We start from the raw sequence: 13750 nt of genomic DNA, 5'->3' as shown, positions 1-13750 counted from the left end.
TTTACTGTTTACAATTGGAATTTCAACTTCTTACCCGATTTGTAGAAATGAATTGTTTCCGATGGATACGCGTGCCGTCAATCAGGTCTCCCCGGTTTCCGCCGGTTCTTTCTCTCTGGTCTAAGGAGGTATGAGACAGGAAACTGGTTGTGTTGTCCTGGGAAAGGCCTTTTCCTCCGGACGGTCCTCTGGAGCCTGACCAACGGTCAGCGTATCCTTGTTCGTGACGCCAAATTGTTGTGGAATATTTCCTTCAAAAGTTCAGGAGTGAAATTGGTTTTATCCAAAGTGTTTAACATAAAAACAGAGTGTTGATGAATGGTCAAAGTTTCAAAAAGTCAATTTAATGTTTGCAAACAGAGAACACAAACACAACCACGTATTGCAGTGAACTGTGAATATGCTCTAGAGACGCAGAATCAAAACAAGGTATTTATACCGGCCGGCACAGAGGAGACAGATAACACACAGGAGACTAAGGCAGAAATGTTTCGTCTAACAAGAAGCAGTTGATTGCAGAAAGAACACGTCGGCCGTTTGTCCTGAATAAGATAGAAAAGTGACCTTTGTACCAGAACAAATATGTCAATGTGTTCAGACATCCAGACGCCCGTACAAATGAAGAAAATAAAATGAGGACATGTTAAAACATTTTTATCATTACACCGTACACAGACCAAGACCACTTTAAAAGCTAACTGACTGCAACCATTCATCAGTCTACTATAATATCCACCCTAAAGGCTGTGTGTGTGTGTGTGTGTTATCTCAGTTGTTCTCGCTAACCCTAATATTCCTGTCAAGCACATCTGTTTCATTGTTTATATCCGTTCTTAACTTGGCTGACCCTGATCACACCCGAAGAGAGACAGCGGCCAACATGATATGGGAGTCAGTGTCCACCCTGTATCCCATCACCTCCCTCCCCACTGAGACAGTTCCTGTGGTGACTGTAAACTATAAAAGATATGGACCCACTGATTTCTAAAATGATATTTGCAGGAACTCACAACCCGCTGGGGACAGGGCATATTCCTCAGGATATGAGAGGAAGTGTATCTGTCATGGACAGTGTTGCAACTGAGTAAAGGCTTTGATTGGGTCCAGATGAGGGAGTGATGATGGGTCAGAGATACAACATTATTGAAACACATGTTTTTAATAACTAGGATGTCACTCTAGCCAAATTATGTGAATGATAGAGTGTTTTCTTGTGAGAGTGCTGGAATAATGTGTCTCAGAAAGTAACCTGAATGAGGTGGGCTACTTTGGAATAAGCTCTCTATGTACTATCTGGCAAGAAGATAGACACACGTCATTTTCAAGAGGCCATCTTGCCAAAGGGCCTGTATTTATTTCTCAATGTGAGAGCTGTGTAATACTTAGGAGTCCGGAGAAACATAAACCACTAAGCCTTTAAAACTCCCTCTCTCCTTTGCCAATGCAGCGATGTGCTTGTCTCCGTCTCTTATTAAGATCTGAACAGATTTATCATGAGCATCTCACAGGGTCACATCCAGACCGCTACCATTATATCAAGTGAAACTCTGTGTTCAACACTCTTTGTACATGCAGAGAGAGCGAGAGAGTAAAAAAGAGTGTGTAGCTATAAGAGAGACTGACTGTAGAGACATCAAACACATCAACAAAATGTGAGACGTCTATGATGTGTGGCTGTTTGCTTAATCATGCTTCATTCATTTTCTTGCTCTGGCTTAACATGCCAAAGGCGTTGGCTGTCTTTAGGCACAAGATGAAGTTCTGTCAGTTAGCGAGAAAATTGTAGAACCAAACAGACAGTTCACCGACGATCTACCTCTGAGGGGAAGATAGCATCAGCATTGGAGCACAAACACACTGCACTACATACAACACACACACATTCCTATTTTGGTGACTGCAGAAGATTCCATATGCTAAATACAGGATACAGTGTTGCAGTGATCTGCGTGATGCAGGAGCATATTTCAGTTTATACTGCATTCATGCTAACCACACTGCCAAATAGAATCAACAGAGGCATGATTGAGCTTTCTTGACATATTTTGCTGCCTGTCTTTCAATGACAGGTATGTGAATGTATCTTCTGTGTTAGAATTAACCACTTCATGTCAACCTCAAGGATGAAATTTGAACATAACTACAATTTAGTAAACAAAAATTATCTGCAAAGCAAATTTGTGGCGTCACATAATAAAAAGAAAAGAAAGAAACAGACTTCCATGAATGCTATGTTGAGAGATGTTATGTAGCAATGTAATAACAGTATTTCCAGGTATCATTTTCTTTTTAATTGAATTTATATAAAATAGGACTATTTAAATTGGAGTAACAAACAACTGCAGACAAAGATTATAGCATATGAAATGGTGTTAACAGACTGAGAGCAGGTTTTAAACATGCAACTAATCTCCCTGACAAATTAAATTAAGTTTTAGTGCTTCAAAAATCTCACTGCACGCACTTAACAACTCCCGCCATGGAGATCTGTTCTGCTCTGCCATCTGTGAGTCTTAAAAGTATTTTTGTACAAAATTCACAAGTGGAAATGAAGTCACAAATGGTTTGGTACTTTGCCATGGCCAGGGACATTGGCAGAATAAGGAGTCAAACACTGCATGATTGAATGATGATTGGCTGAATCAGCAGCAGTAGTGTGAGGAAAAACCCCTTATCATGACTAAACAGACAAAACTGTTTAGACATGATACATCTCAGAAATGTGAGCCAAATATCACTTTTAATTGCTTCGTCAGTGCAGCTTAATGTATCATAGAAAATGAAGACAACTCAACAGACTACAGTTCAGGATGCTGCTTAATATCTCTAAATACATTCTGTAGATAATCATCAAGAGGAAAGAGGATATACTTTTGGAAAATCACTAAGCCACCATGTATGAGTTACAAATAAAATACGCAGATTAATCAAAACCTGATGCGTTTTTTATTTTCTAGGTTTTTTTAGGGAGCGCGAGCGAGAGAGCATCCGAAAAGTCATATGTGTAGTATCTAAACAAAACACAAAGCAGAACATATTTGATAACAAAACCAAAATAATGTGCAACATTATTGCTTCTTGCCTAAAAGTACAAGACTGATAAGATCATCATGAATCATCATCCCAAGCTGAAGGCTTCTTTCCACGCAGAACTGCCATTAATATTGCATGCTGCACTTTTACAGCAGACTATTTGTCATGTGTCATGAAACTGCAGACACTCTCATATTGATAAAATATTTGACGCCAGAGAGCCAAAACACTAAACCAGAGATAGTTATATGTTGGCAGCATGATTGCCATTCAACTGATCTTCCATATGGCTGAGCTTTTTTTGCTGAGCATACAATAAGTGATGTATCGTATGTTTGTATTGTGTCATACCTTTACGGATTTTTTAAAAGTTGTATCATAGACGTAACTTGATTTGGACGGTCTAGTGATGTTTGGGAAAGTTATAAAAAGCAGTAAAGGCTAATGTGCTCTAACTAATTGCGTGGCATTTGATCTACCATTTTGTGAGTAAATACATTTTCACTGTAGATTTTATTTGGTCAAAACTAAAACTATCCCTGGACAGTAATTACATCTTTGAAAAAACATGCATCATAACCCTCTATCATTTTCATGTTGAGTGTAAAATGGCCCTGAGGATGACTGCCGTTTCTCGAGCTCCTCTTCATTTCTTTGTTTTACTGTTATTCATCTTTTTTACATTGATGAAACATGCGCACAACCAAAGGGAGCAGATAAGAGAACAACTTATGCACATTAGACTGTTTGCGGACAGCACTTTGTCACCACCACCAACACACATTAGGGAATTCCATAGCTTGGATTACTTGTTGCCCTACGTGGAAAATGGAACAGACAAAGGAAACAAGGTCATAGTCTGAGGAAACGTGAAAATCAACCTTCTCTGCCGAGTAGTCTTCTAGCAAATGTCTAGCCACTAGATAATAAGCTACACGAACTCAGGAGCAGGACAGCTTTTCAAGGGCACATTAAGAACTAGTAATTAAGCCCACTAACACCCAGGGCAGAGGTGGGTTGATCTCTCAAAAGGATTAATCCGCACAAGGCACCTTGACTTGAAGTCGTCCCTGGCCGAGCTCTCAAGGTGCGTTCAGACCAACTGGCAGATGTCTTCAGAGACATTTTCTATGTCTGACTGCTCTAGTCTGTAGCCCCACATGTTTGAAAAAGACCACCTTCATCCCTGTCCCCAAACAGACCAAAGCTCGCCTCAATAACTACCGTCCAATAGCACTCACCTCAACAAACATGAAGTGATGCCAAGTGATATTCAAATCCTTCATCACCTCCTCCCTGCCTACAGAGGGGAGAGGAGCTGAAGATTTTTCATTGCAAATAAAAGTTTGTCTTTCAACAAAGCAACAAAGCATATGATCTATTAAGAACTTGAACTGGAGTTGTTAGAGTTATCAGAGTCCTAAATAAATCCACTCTGTTTCAGTCCTGACACTGTAAGGTCCAAAACAAGCCATGATATAAGTTAAAATAAAAATTTAAAATAAAAATTCAACTCCATTTTGAAAAGGTCTAAACATTCCGCAAAGAACTTGCATCGTGCCTTTCAAGTCTTCCGACCACTTAAAACAATTTACACAACATGCCATTCACCCGTTCATACACTGGTGACATGGGCTACCATGTGCAAGGCGCCACCTGCCCATCAGGACTATTTAAGCATTCACACAAATTCATACACCGATGGCACCTTCAGGAGCAATTTGAGGTCTTGCCCAAGGACAGATCGGCATGGAGGAGTCAGGGATCGAACGGCCGATCTTCTGATTGAGGGACGGCCCGCTCTACCCTTCTGTCGCTTCCTCTTGCATAGGTTGCAATATCCATATTTGGCCGCAATGTATAGGCAGTAAGTGCTATTTTGCAGTATACAGTACATTACTGTATATTACAGAAATTCTTACAACGGTAAAAAGGTACAGGCCGGTTCATTGACGGCCCATAAAAACAAATTTGCTCCTATACGGCCTATAAACCAATGAATAAATAAATGAACTGTTGCCTATGCCAACATATAAAATAAGAGTCTTAGCTTAGTTGAAGCCGCCTCCTTGGAACATGGCCAAGAGGTAGTCAAGCTTACTAAACAAAAGGTTGGGCTTTACACCGTGGCCCTTCAGTTCTTTTAGCCAGTAAATGTTTATATTCTGGCAACTTTAACACCTTAAAAGTATGCCAACTAGCTATGAGCAGGTCCCGTTTGCAAAGTACCCATGGAAGTACAGACATCCATCACTGGATTCTTTAATACTTCAGATGGTCCAGTAAGTTCTGGAGTTATAAGGAACGTCTTTTTACCCATGATGTTCAAGTGATTTTCATGAGGTGTGTGTCACAGCCGCAGCTACTGCTGCAACTGCCGACGGTATTGGTGACATCTGGCAGAACTACAGTAACATCCAGTTGTTTTCAAAACACACTGCATGCACCTGTCCTAGCGCACTGTCTCTTTGCCTAGCATCTGTTACTCCACACCTCCTCTTCAACCCTCCTCACAATCTGGCAGGAGAAAGATCAGCATGAAACACAACAACTGATCTGTCTCCTGCCTCCTTCTGTTTGTTTATGACGCGTTACAAGAGTAACTGTACTTAAGGTTACTATTTCTATCGATAGGTAATAATTCTTCTAAAATCTATAACCGACTCCTTTCTCAAACTTTTAATTCCTTTTTAAAATGCTTTGCCAACTGCTAATTAAGTAAAAAAAATATAAAAACAAGTTACATCATTAAGGGAAATGAAAACATTGAGAAAGTATAAAGTCTTGTTTATAATTGAGCTTCATTTAAAGTGTATGCTTTCCGTACGCCCTCTTCCCCACCTTTGCCACAGGGGTTCAAATGCGTTTCATTAGATTTTATGGCGTGATCATAAACCAAACAGACAATCAACATAAATGTGAAACATGCAGCGATGGCCGTAACATTACATTGGCACCTGGGCCTGTTTATTGCAAAAACACCTGAAATACTTGTAAATGCAAATTGAATATATACTCCCCCTGGATATTTTTGATGAAAGGATCATAGCTGGAAATCGAATGCTTATCAAATAGACGGTGTGGCTGGCAGCTGCTGCAGAAGTTAGATGTGGGATGATATTCCCACGGCTCAAACCCTTGGCTGCAAAATGAGAGATGATGATAGATGGACAGATGGGCATGGAGACAGGGGGCTGCAATGATAGGGGAAGAAAGCAAAGCTAATATCAGGAGAATAAAGTCATTAGCAAGACGGAAATCGACTCCAAAAAATAGGAAAAAGAGGCAAAAAGAATCATGAAGAAAAACGCAAATATTGTATTTGTGTCAATAGCACTGACATCAGAAGAAGAAGGGATAGAATACATGTGTGTAATGAGTTATGTGGAGGGAGTTTATGCCATACATGTTATACAGATTATATTTAGATAGTGGGACAATTAATATATTATGGACAATAATTAAGATCAATTAGTAAATAGATACACATACAGTGTTAAGTTATAACCAAAAGAAAACCAAAATGTTTGAAATTTTTGGTCTGACTGTACAGTTTAGCCAAAGTATACTATACAGTGAGGATACAAAAATAACATACCTCAGTCGGATCAAATAACATAACAATGAAATAACTTCCAAGCACTTCACGGCAAGTTTGTTGATGGACAATGAATGTTGGTAATGCAACACCATGAACATGATGATTATTTGTTTGAAGTGCATGATTCAAGTAATTTGAAGTTAGTGGAAAGAACTTCCGACGCAAGAAGAAATGCAAGATCACGATAATACAAGCGACAAAAGTCTATGCCCAAACTCTTCAATTCACACTTTCAATTCAAAAATGGAAATCTTTAATTCCATTAATCAGAAAGTAAGTGCCTCAAGACAATCCTCTGTAAACTGCACCAGAGACAAGTAGATCGATAATGCTGTCGAAATAGAAGTCTCTAGTAGGATTTTCTCTCGTGGTGTGCACTAGGCCAATTTATTTATTCAAAGGCAACACCACACAAACTGATAGCGAGTGAACATGCAGTCCACCATCTCGAATGCCTTTTCAGAATTGCCCACAATTCATCCGACATTATTTCTGCTTGTTGATGACACTCTGTAACATCTGCCATGGTTTTCAAATCACCAGGTAAAAAGGCACATTGTCATCCTGGAAAACACCATTCCCATCAAAACAGAAATTCATCATGGAGTGGAAGTATTGCATCCAATAACAGAAGCACCAGAGGCTGGAACAACTAGTGTTTCCGATCCATTATCTTGACTTTCTTTGCACGTATTAGCAAGATATATAATTATACTGTGATAGAAATATGGGTGAAATTTCATGATAAATACCCACCATATAATGTTTACCTTCAGTTCATTACTCCATTAAGTGAGGGCTGCTCACCTCACGAGGGAATTGGATTTAAAACCAGCTGAAGCAAAAATCGAGACATAACTACACTCAAAATTGAAATTATTAGCAGACAAACATACAAAGCAATGAGGCAGAATAGCAAGTTTAATTCTAATTCGAATGCTATGTTGGACAGAATTTACTGTTTACATGAAGTTTAGTATTATTTTTGTATTATTTTTTCCGATTTACTTTATTCTGTAATTGAAAATGACTATATTCTAATGAGTCACAAACACACACACACACACACACACACACACACACACAGCAGCGAGGGCCCAGAGAAAGAAAAGGCTCTAGTCTTCTTTCCGTAAACAATATTATCCTGCCCTTGAGCACATGCATTATTCCATTGAAAGCATACACTTTATATGTAAATGCCAGAAGTGATGATTATGCTATTCTAATCAAAATAGCCCTTTAATGTTTTATAAGTTGAGGGTGGAAGGCAGAAAACCAACTGCAGCTATGGCACTCCGCCTCATGCCTAAACGCCTGCTGTGACTGCTAACTCCTGCCTCTGTTTGTTGCAGAGGTGTTGAGAATGATATGAGGCATTTTTGATGTGACTTTTTTTTGGCTCGCGATAAGTGACTCCTAAATTAGCATGTTTATTGCTAGGTGCTGCCATGCTATGCCTGTTTGCATATCAAGTTCTTAGTCCTTCACACTCCTACTCTTTGGTTTGAAGTTGTCATTTTTAGGCACACGTTAAGTGGAACTATCCCTGCTTTCAGAGCGACAATGGTTCTGCTGAAACAGTGAGCTACCCATGATGCAACGTTGATCTTCACATATTGCTGTGCTCTCTTGGCCTATTCACAACACTTACAACCTGATCAGAACTTACAAAAAAGAGACTTTATAATTACAAAATAATAGCTACAATAGGTTTTGCTGCTGTATTGGCACTCGTGTCTGCTTCTCCAAGCTGAGGGCGAGGAAGTATTAGTGTTCAATTGAGACTGTTCCATTACCAGTTCCTCACAGTAAAAGTATACTCAATATGGAGAATGGCCCATTTCAAATAATATTTACAGTTGGCCTATATGGATGGATTATATAATTATATAATTCATTATTGATCATTAATGTGTTCATCATTAATGTTGCAGCTGGTAGTTCATAATTAGGCTATATATATATATATATATATATATATATATATATATATATATATATATATATATATATATATATATATATATATATATATATATAAAGTACTCCACCAGAGTTTGACCTGTGTTGACCTGCTTTCCACCTCAGGTAATCAAAGTGCCTCTTCTCCTTGTTCTGTGCTTCACTGCAACGCTTCCCTCTGCATGTGTTAGAATAAGAGGTGGAGGGGAGTTAAAGATGCTGCCGGGTCCCCCAGGTATAAGAAATCAGGTCACATTACACAGACAAATTAAAGATTTCTGTGTACAATATACTGGAGTAATTTATGCAGTTTTTCAGGGTCTCTCTCCCCACAGACTTGGGTGTTCTATCTGAAGATCCCCTTTCCCTGTCTTCTCATGCCTAAAACAAATTAGTCCTTGAATCTATTTTTGGCACAGCTGTGATACAGTTAATTAGAACAGCGGAGCAATGCTTTCTCACAGCTACTTTTTTTTTTTGATTTTTTTTTTTACAACATCTTAACACTACGTTATCAGCCCTATATCTGATGTCACACTGTTACAAAAAAGAACAACCTGACAGTAACGTATTCGTTTTGTGTTTCTTGGTTTAACTGAAAGTTTTTTTTATTAGGTGTACGAGAGGAAAAACACCTGCTCAACACTGCAGCGAACCAGGTTCAATATCTGGCTCTAACAAACAAAGCTGGCACAGCTCGACACGAGAAACTAGTAATGGTTGGTCTGGGCTGAGGAAATGGAAGAACAAACACAAATCATACATGTCTCAACAACTGCAGAACAAAAAAATGAACTATGAATAGAAATGTAAAAATGTGATTGATCTACATATCCAGTAAAATCAATGAAATATCTTTATTTATTTATCCAACACAGCCATGTGTAATGATTCACTAAAATAAAGCTATCTCTGTCATGCGACAGAGAGAAAACGAAACAACTTCCAAAAAAAGGAAACATTTTGTATTTGTCCTAGTTTTCACATAGTATGCATAAGTTGTGCACTGCAAATGAAATGACAACATCCTGTGTGGTTACTGTGTGAAGGAAAAACAGGATTCCCACTGTCTGGGGGGATTTTTTTTACAACATAGCGAAAAAACATTGTAAAATGCTATTTCACACCATTTGAAGGAGTTACTTTACTGAAGCCTTGGATTTGTTTATAGGATAATGTATTTGACAAATCATGTGGTGAGACAGACATATACGGCCCCATAAATAGCTTGACTGACGAATCAGATGTCAGATGAATTTTAGATGGGAGCACCTGTTTAAAAAGGATTTGGCCTCGACAGAAACCGTTGGTTTGTTTGTTATCAGATCTCCACAGTATAAGCCCAGAGTCTTTTCAAAAGGAATGTTTTTCTCTTCTTCACTGATTGTGAAATGACTCAAAACTACTCAGGATATTCCTTTTCTTACACGATGATCCAGGTTGACTTTGATCAAATATTTATTTATTTTTCTTTTGATGACTTCAGTCATGAAGGAGAGCAGGTGATGAAAAACGGTGCCACCAGCTATTCAAAATCAAAGAACAAATTAAGCATTTAGGCCGAATCCTGTTTCTTGCACTAAATATCACTGAAGTCCATGGAGCATTTTTTAAGATGTCGGAGCAACACAGAACCTCCATGGCAGAAGTTGCCTTCATTTCAATGGTGTCCGCTTCTAATTGCATCTGAGGTTATCACAGTAACAAGAAGATGTTGGAGGCATGCAGAGGATGATAGTAGAAAGGAAAAGTTAACGCTCAAGCAGCCAGACAAAACCAATTTCAAGTAACATAATGTTCTGACCCCTCAATAGTTTTGGTCGCTTTGCTGGCTCACTATCAAACAACCAAGAGCTGCCATATTGAGGCTAGTGTTGTATGTCTCTTGTGGTCAAAACAACTTTGTACCCCTTTGTACTGTTGGGAGGTTTTCGAGCCATAATGACAGCTATGGCTCATAACCAACATCGGAGCACTTCAGTGACGAATGATGTCTGCCCTCAAGTGAACCCTGATGTATATTCCCGCAGTGGTCTCACCGGCGTGGTGTTGATCATTGTGCTGCAGAACCATGGCTTTAAAGCACCCCTAAGTCCGCTGTAGAATACTAACTCAATGTGTCGTTGAGGGAATGGAGTAGGACAAGAAAGGGATTGAAAAAAAAGCATCAACATGTTGCTGAGTGTGCTAAAAAGAATCCCATCAACTGTGAAGCTGTCTGGAGAGGCTTATACTCACAAACACGACACGTGCACACACACACACACACACACACACACACACACACACACACACACACACACACACACACACACACACACACACACACACACAAGAATATGCACCAGTCATTAAGGCAAGCTATTGTTCATGCTTTTTCAGGCTAGTGTGGTCATGTTCACTTGACACCGTTATGTAACAATGCAGTCTAAATGCATAACAGGAATGAATCCTACAGACATTCACTGACACATGAAGAGAAGTGGAAAAATCCATAAGAAGTGGTCTCCAGTGGTGTGTTATCTTGAGTGGACTGTTGCTGTATTGTTAAAAATCCCAATATCAACTCAGTTACAAATCTTCATTACCAGAAAGAACTATTTGTACAATAAATCTGCCACTTTTCAAAAGGAAATTCAGTTGTTTGGTACATTTATGTCTTTGTTGCTTCATATTCTGAAGATAGCATTTCCCTATAGTCATTTTTTCATTCCAGTTAAATGCAGCCTAATCTCTTTCTGGTTGAAATTCTTAACAGCGGTTATCGTCCCAGAGTGACTCTCTCTCTCTCTCTCTCTCTCTCTCTCTCTCTCTCTCTCTCTCTCTCTCTCTCTCTCTCTCTCTCTCTCTCTCTCCTCTCTCTCTCGCTCTCTCTCTCCCTCCCTCTCTCTCTCCCTCCCTGCTGAGGTGAGCAAAGTGGCTTAGATGTGGTAGCAGGGAATGATTCTTCCGTGCAGCTGTACAGATACTGGGTCAGCTCAAAGAAGCTTATGCACATTTATGGTTATCAAAAATACTTTTACAGTGGGACAGAACACTTGTGATCTGAACGCTGGTTGGTGTCAGCATAAGTCCCTCAGTGGTAATCCAACACCAAAACATTTGTCCTGCTCTTTTTTTTTTCAATATGCATGGGAAACACATTCTATGACGACCACGTCTATAATGCATTCTAAATATACTTCTAATGCGTTATAATCTGCTTATAGCACTGTGTAATTATAGTTATAAGCAATATTTATTATGCTTTATAACAATAATCACACTGATTATGAAGCATTTCAGAATGACCTATAAGGTCAAGTATAATATTTTTGCAAGGATCATCCTTCAGTGAGTGACCAGCAATTATGAAGTATTGTGATAAATACTTAAGTCATTATAATAACTATAAATTGACTGTGTTACAAGCAGATTAAAGGCATTGTATTGATAATGCATTACACACATGGTCTCATGGAGCTCTGATATACAATGTCAGACCACAAGGGCATGGAGTCAACGCGGCATGATGCAAGCTGCAGCGTGCGCCCAGTACCACGACGACCATTAAACACATTGCAGCAGCAGATTGCATGATAAAACTGAGATTGATGACACGAGTTATGTATGAGATAGTGTTTGTATCTAATAGCAGGGGTGGTGTCACCCAACCCCCCCCCCCCCTCCAACTACAACTCTCACACCCTTTTGGAGGACTTACTTACTGCAGATGTACTACTACTACGACCATTACTTAATTCTCTCAGGCAAAACATGTGTTCCAGGCCACCCGGCCCCGAAATTGCTCATGATCTTTCACCACTGAAAAAAGAAAAAAAGTATCCACGGCTGGATGACTTCTTCCCACAGCTTCAATTGTTGTATTCAAGCACTTGAAATTGTGTCTTAATGGTGGATGCCTGTATTATATTGGCTTAAGCCATACGATTTTTAATAAATGAGACTGCCACTGAGACATCTGTTTGTTTTTGTTGGCTTTTTAAATCATTTAGCATGATCTTATTTGATGATCCAGCATGAAAGCTAAAATAATGGTTATTTGATGAAATTTCTGGTGACACTGGAATAGCTGTTTTCATTTTCTTTTAAAAGCCTTGAAAGTGAGGTAATACAAGACCTTATATAATAATGGCATTTAGGGTATGATCCTCAGGAGAATAAGAACGGATATTTTCCGAGGTAATTTATCACTTGTAGAATTCTCTGAGGTCTTACAGAGCCTTTGTAAATCACCTTTTCGATTCTGGTGATGGATGGGCACTGGGGCCCCACGGTTAAACTACCGTCTTTTGGAAGTCGTTTTATGTTCGGAAATGTGATTTTAACCAATTCATGAGAGAAATGGACCGCTTCTCATAATTGTTCCTTTCTCCGAAGTGCATAACGAGACGACAATGTTCTGCAAATGCATGGCAGGCAGAACAAGGTGTTAGAGAGGGTGACTCTACATGTGGAACGCACCCAACTATCTTGTTTATCTTGGATATTTGGAGAGTTGTGTACTTAATTTCTATTCCCTTTTCTCATTAGAGGAACAGAATGTTTTCATCTTTACGGTCTGAGTTAAATGCTCTATTTTTAATCATAAAAACTTAATTAACTCCATAAAAATGTGGAATTTGAAAAACATCTCTCATCCTAGGCAAGGCAAGGCAAGGCAAGGCAAGTTTATTTGTATAGCACATTTCAACAACAAGGTAATTCAAAGTGCTTCACATAAAACCATTAAAAGCATCAAAACATAAGGCAAAATAAAAGGAGATTTAAAAACAATGAAGAACATTCATTAAAACATTAAAAATGTAAAGTCTGAGGAAAGTCTGAGGTTTTCAATGGTGCCAGAAGTGTTTCACTGTGCCAAACCCAGGTCATTGCAGTACTTCAGTCATTTGCTAAATGAAAGGTTTGGTTTGTTTGGATTTTCGATGAATACGGTTAAAAATAACTGCATATAAACATACCCACACAAGTGAGACTACTGAATAATCACTTTTTATATATTGCTTCGTTTACAGTGTAAAAGAAATAAATGAGCAATGGTGCATCCAAACCACTGGACATTACGCACCTTTACGCGTAGAGTGCAACACTCAGCCGGTAACACACAGTACAGGGAACGTTTGTTGATTTGCAGGTGTAGTTTGCTGTTGA

Source organism: Melanostigma gelatinosum, assembly GCF_949748355.1.
Source record: "Melanostigma gelatinosum genome assembly, chromosome: 6".
NCBI classification, from domain to species: domain Eukaryota; kingdom Metazoa; phylum Chordata; class Actinopteri; order Perciformes; family Zoarcidae; genus Melanostigma; species Melanostigma gelatinosum.
Note: the sequence above shows the minus strand (reverse complement) of the source record.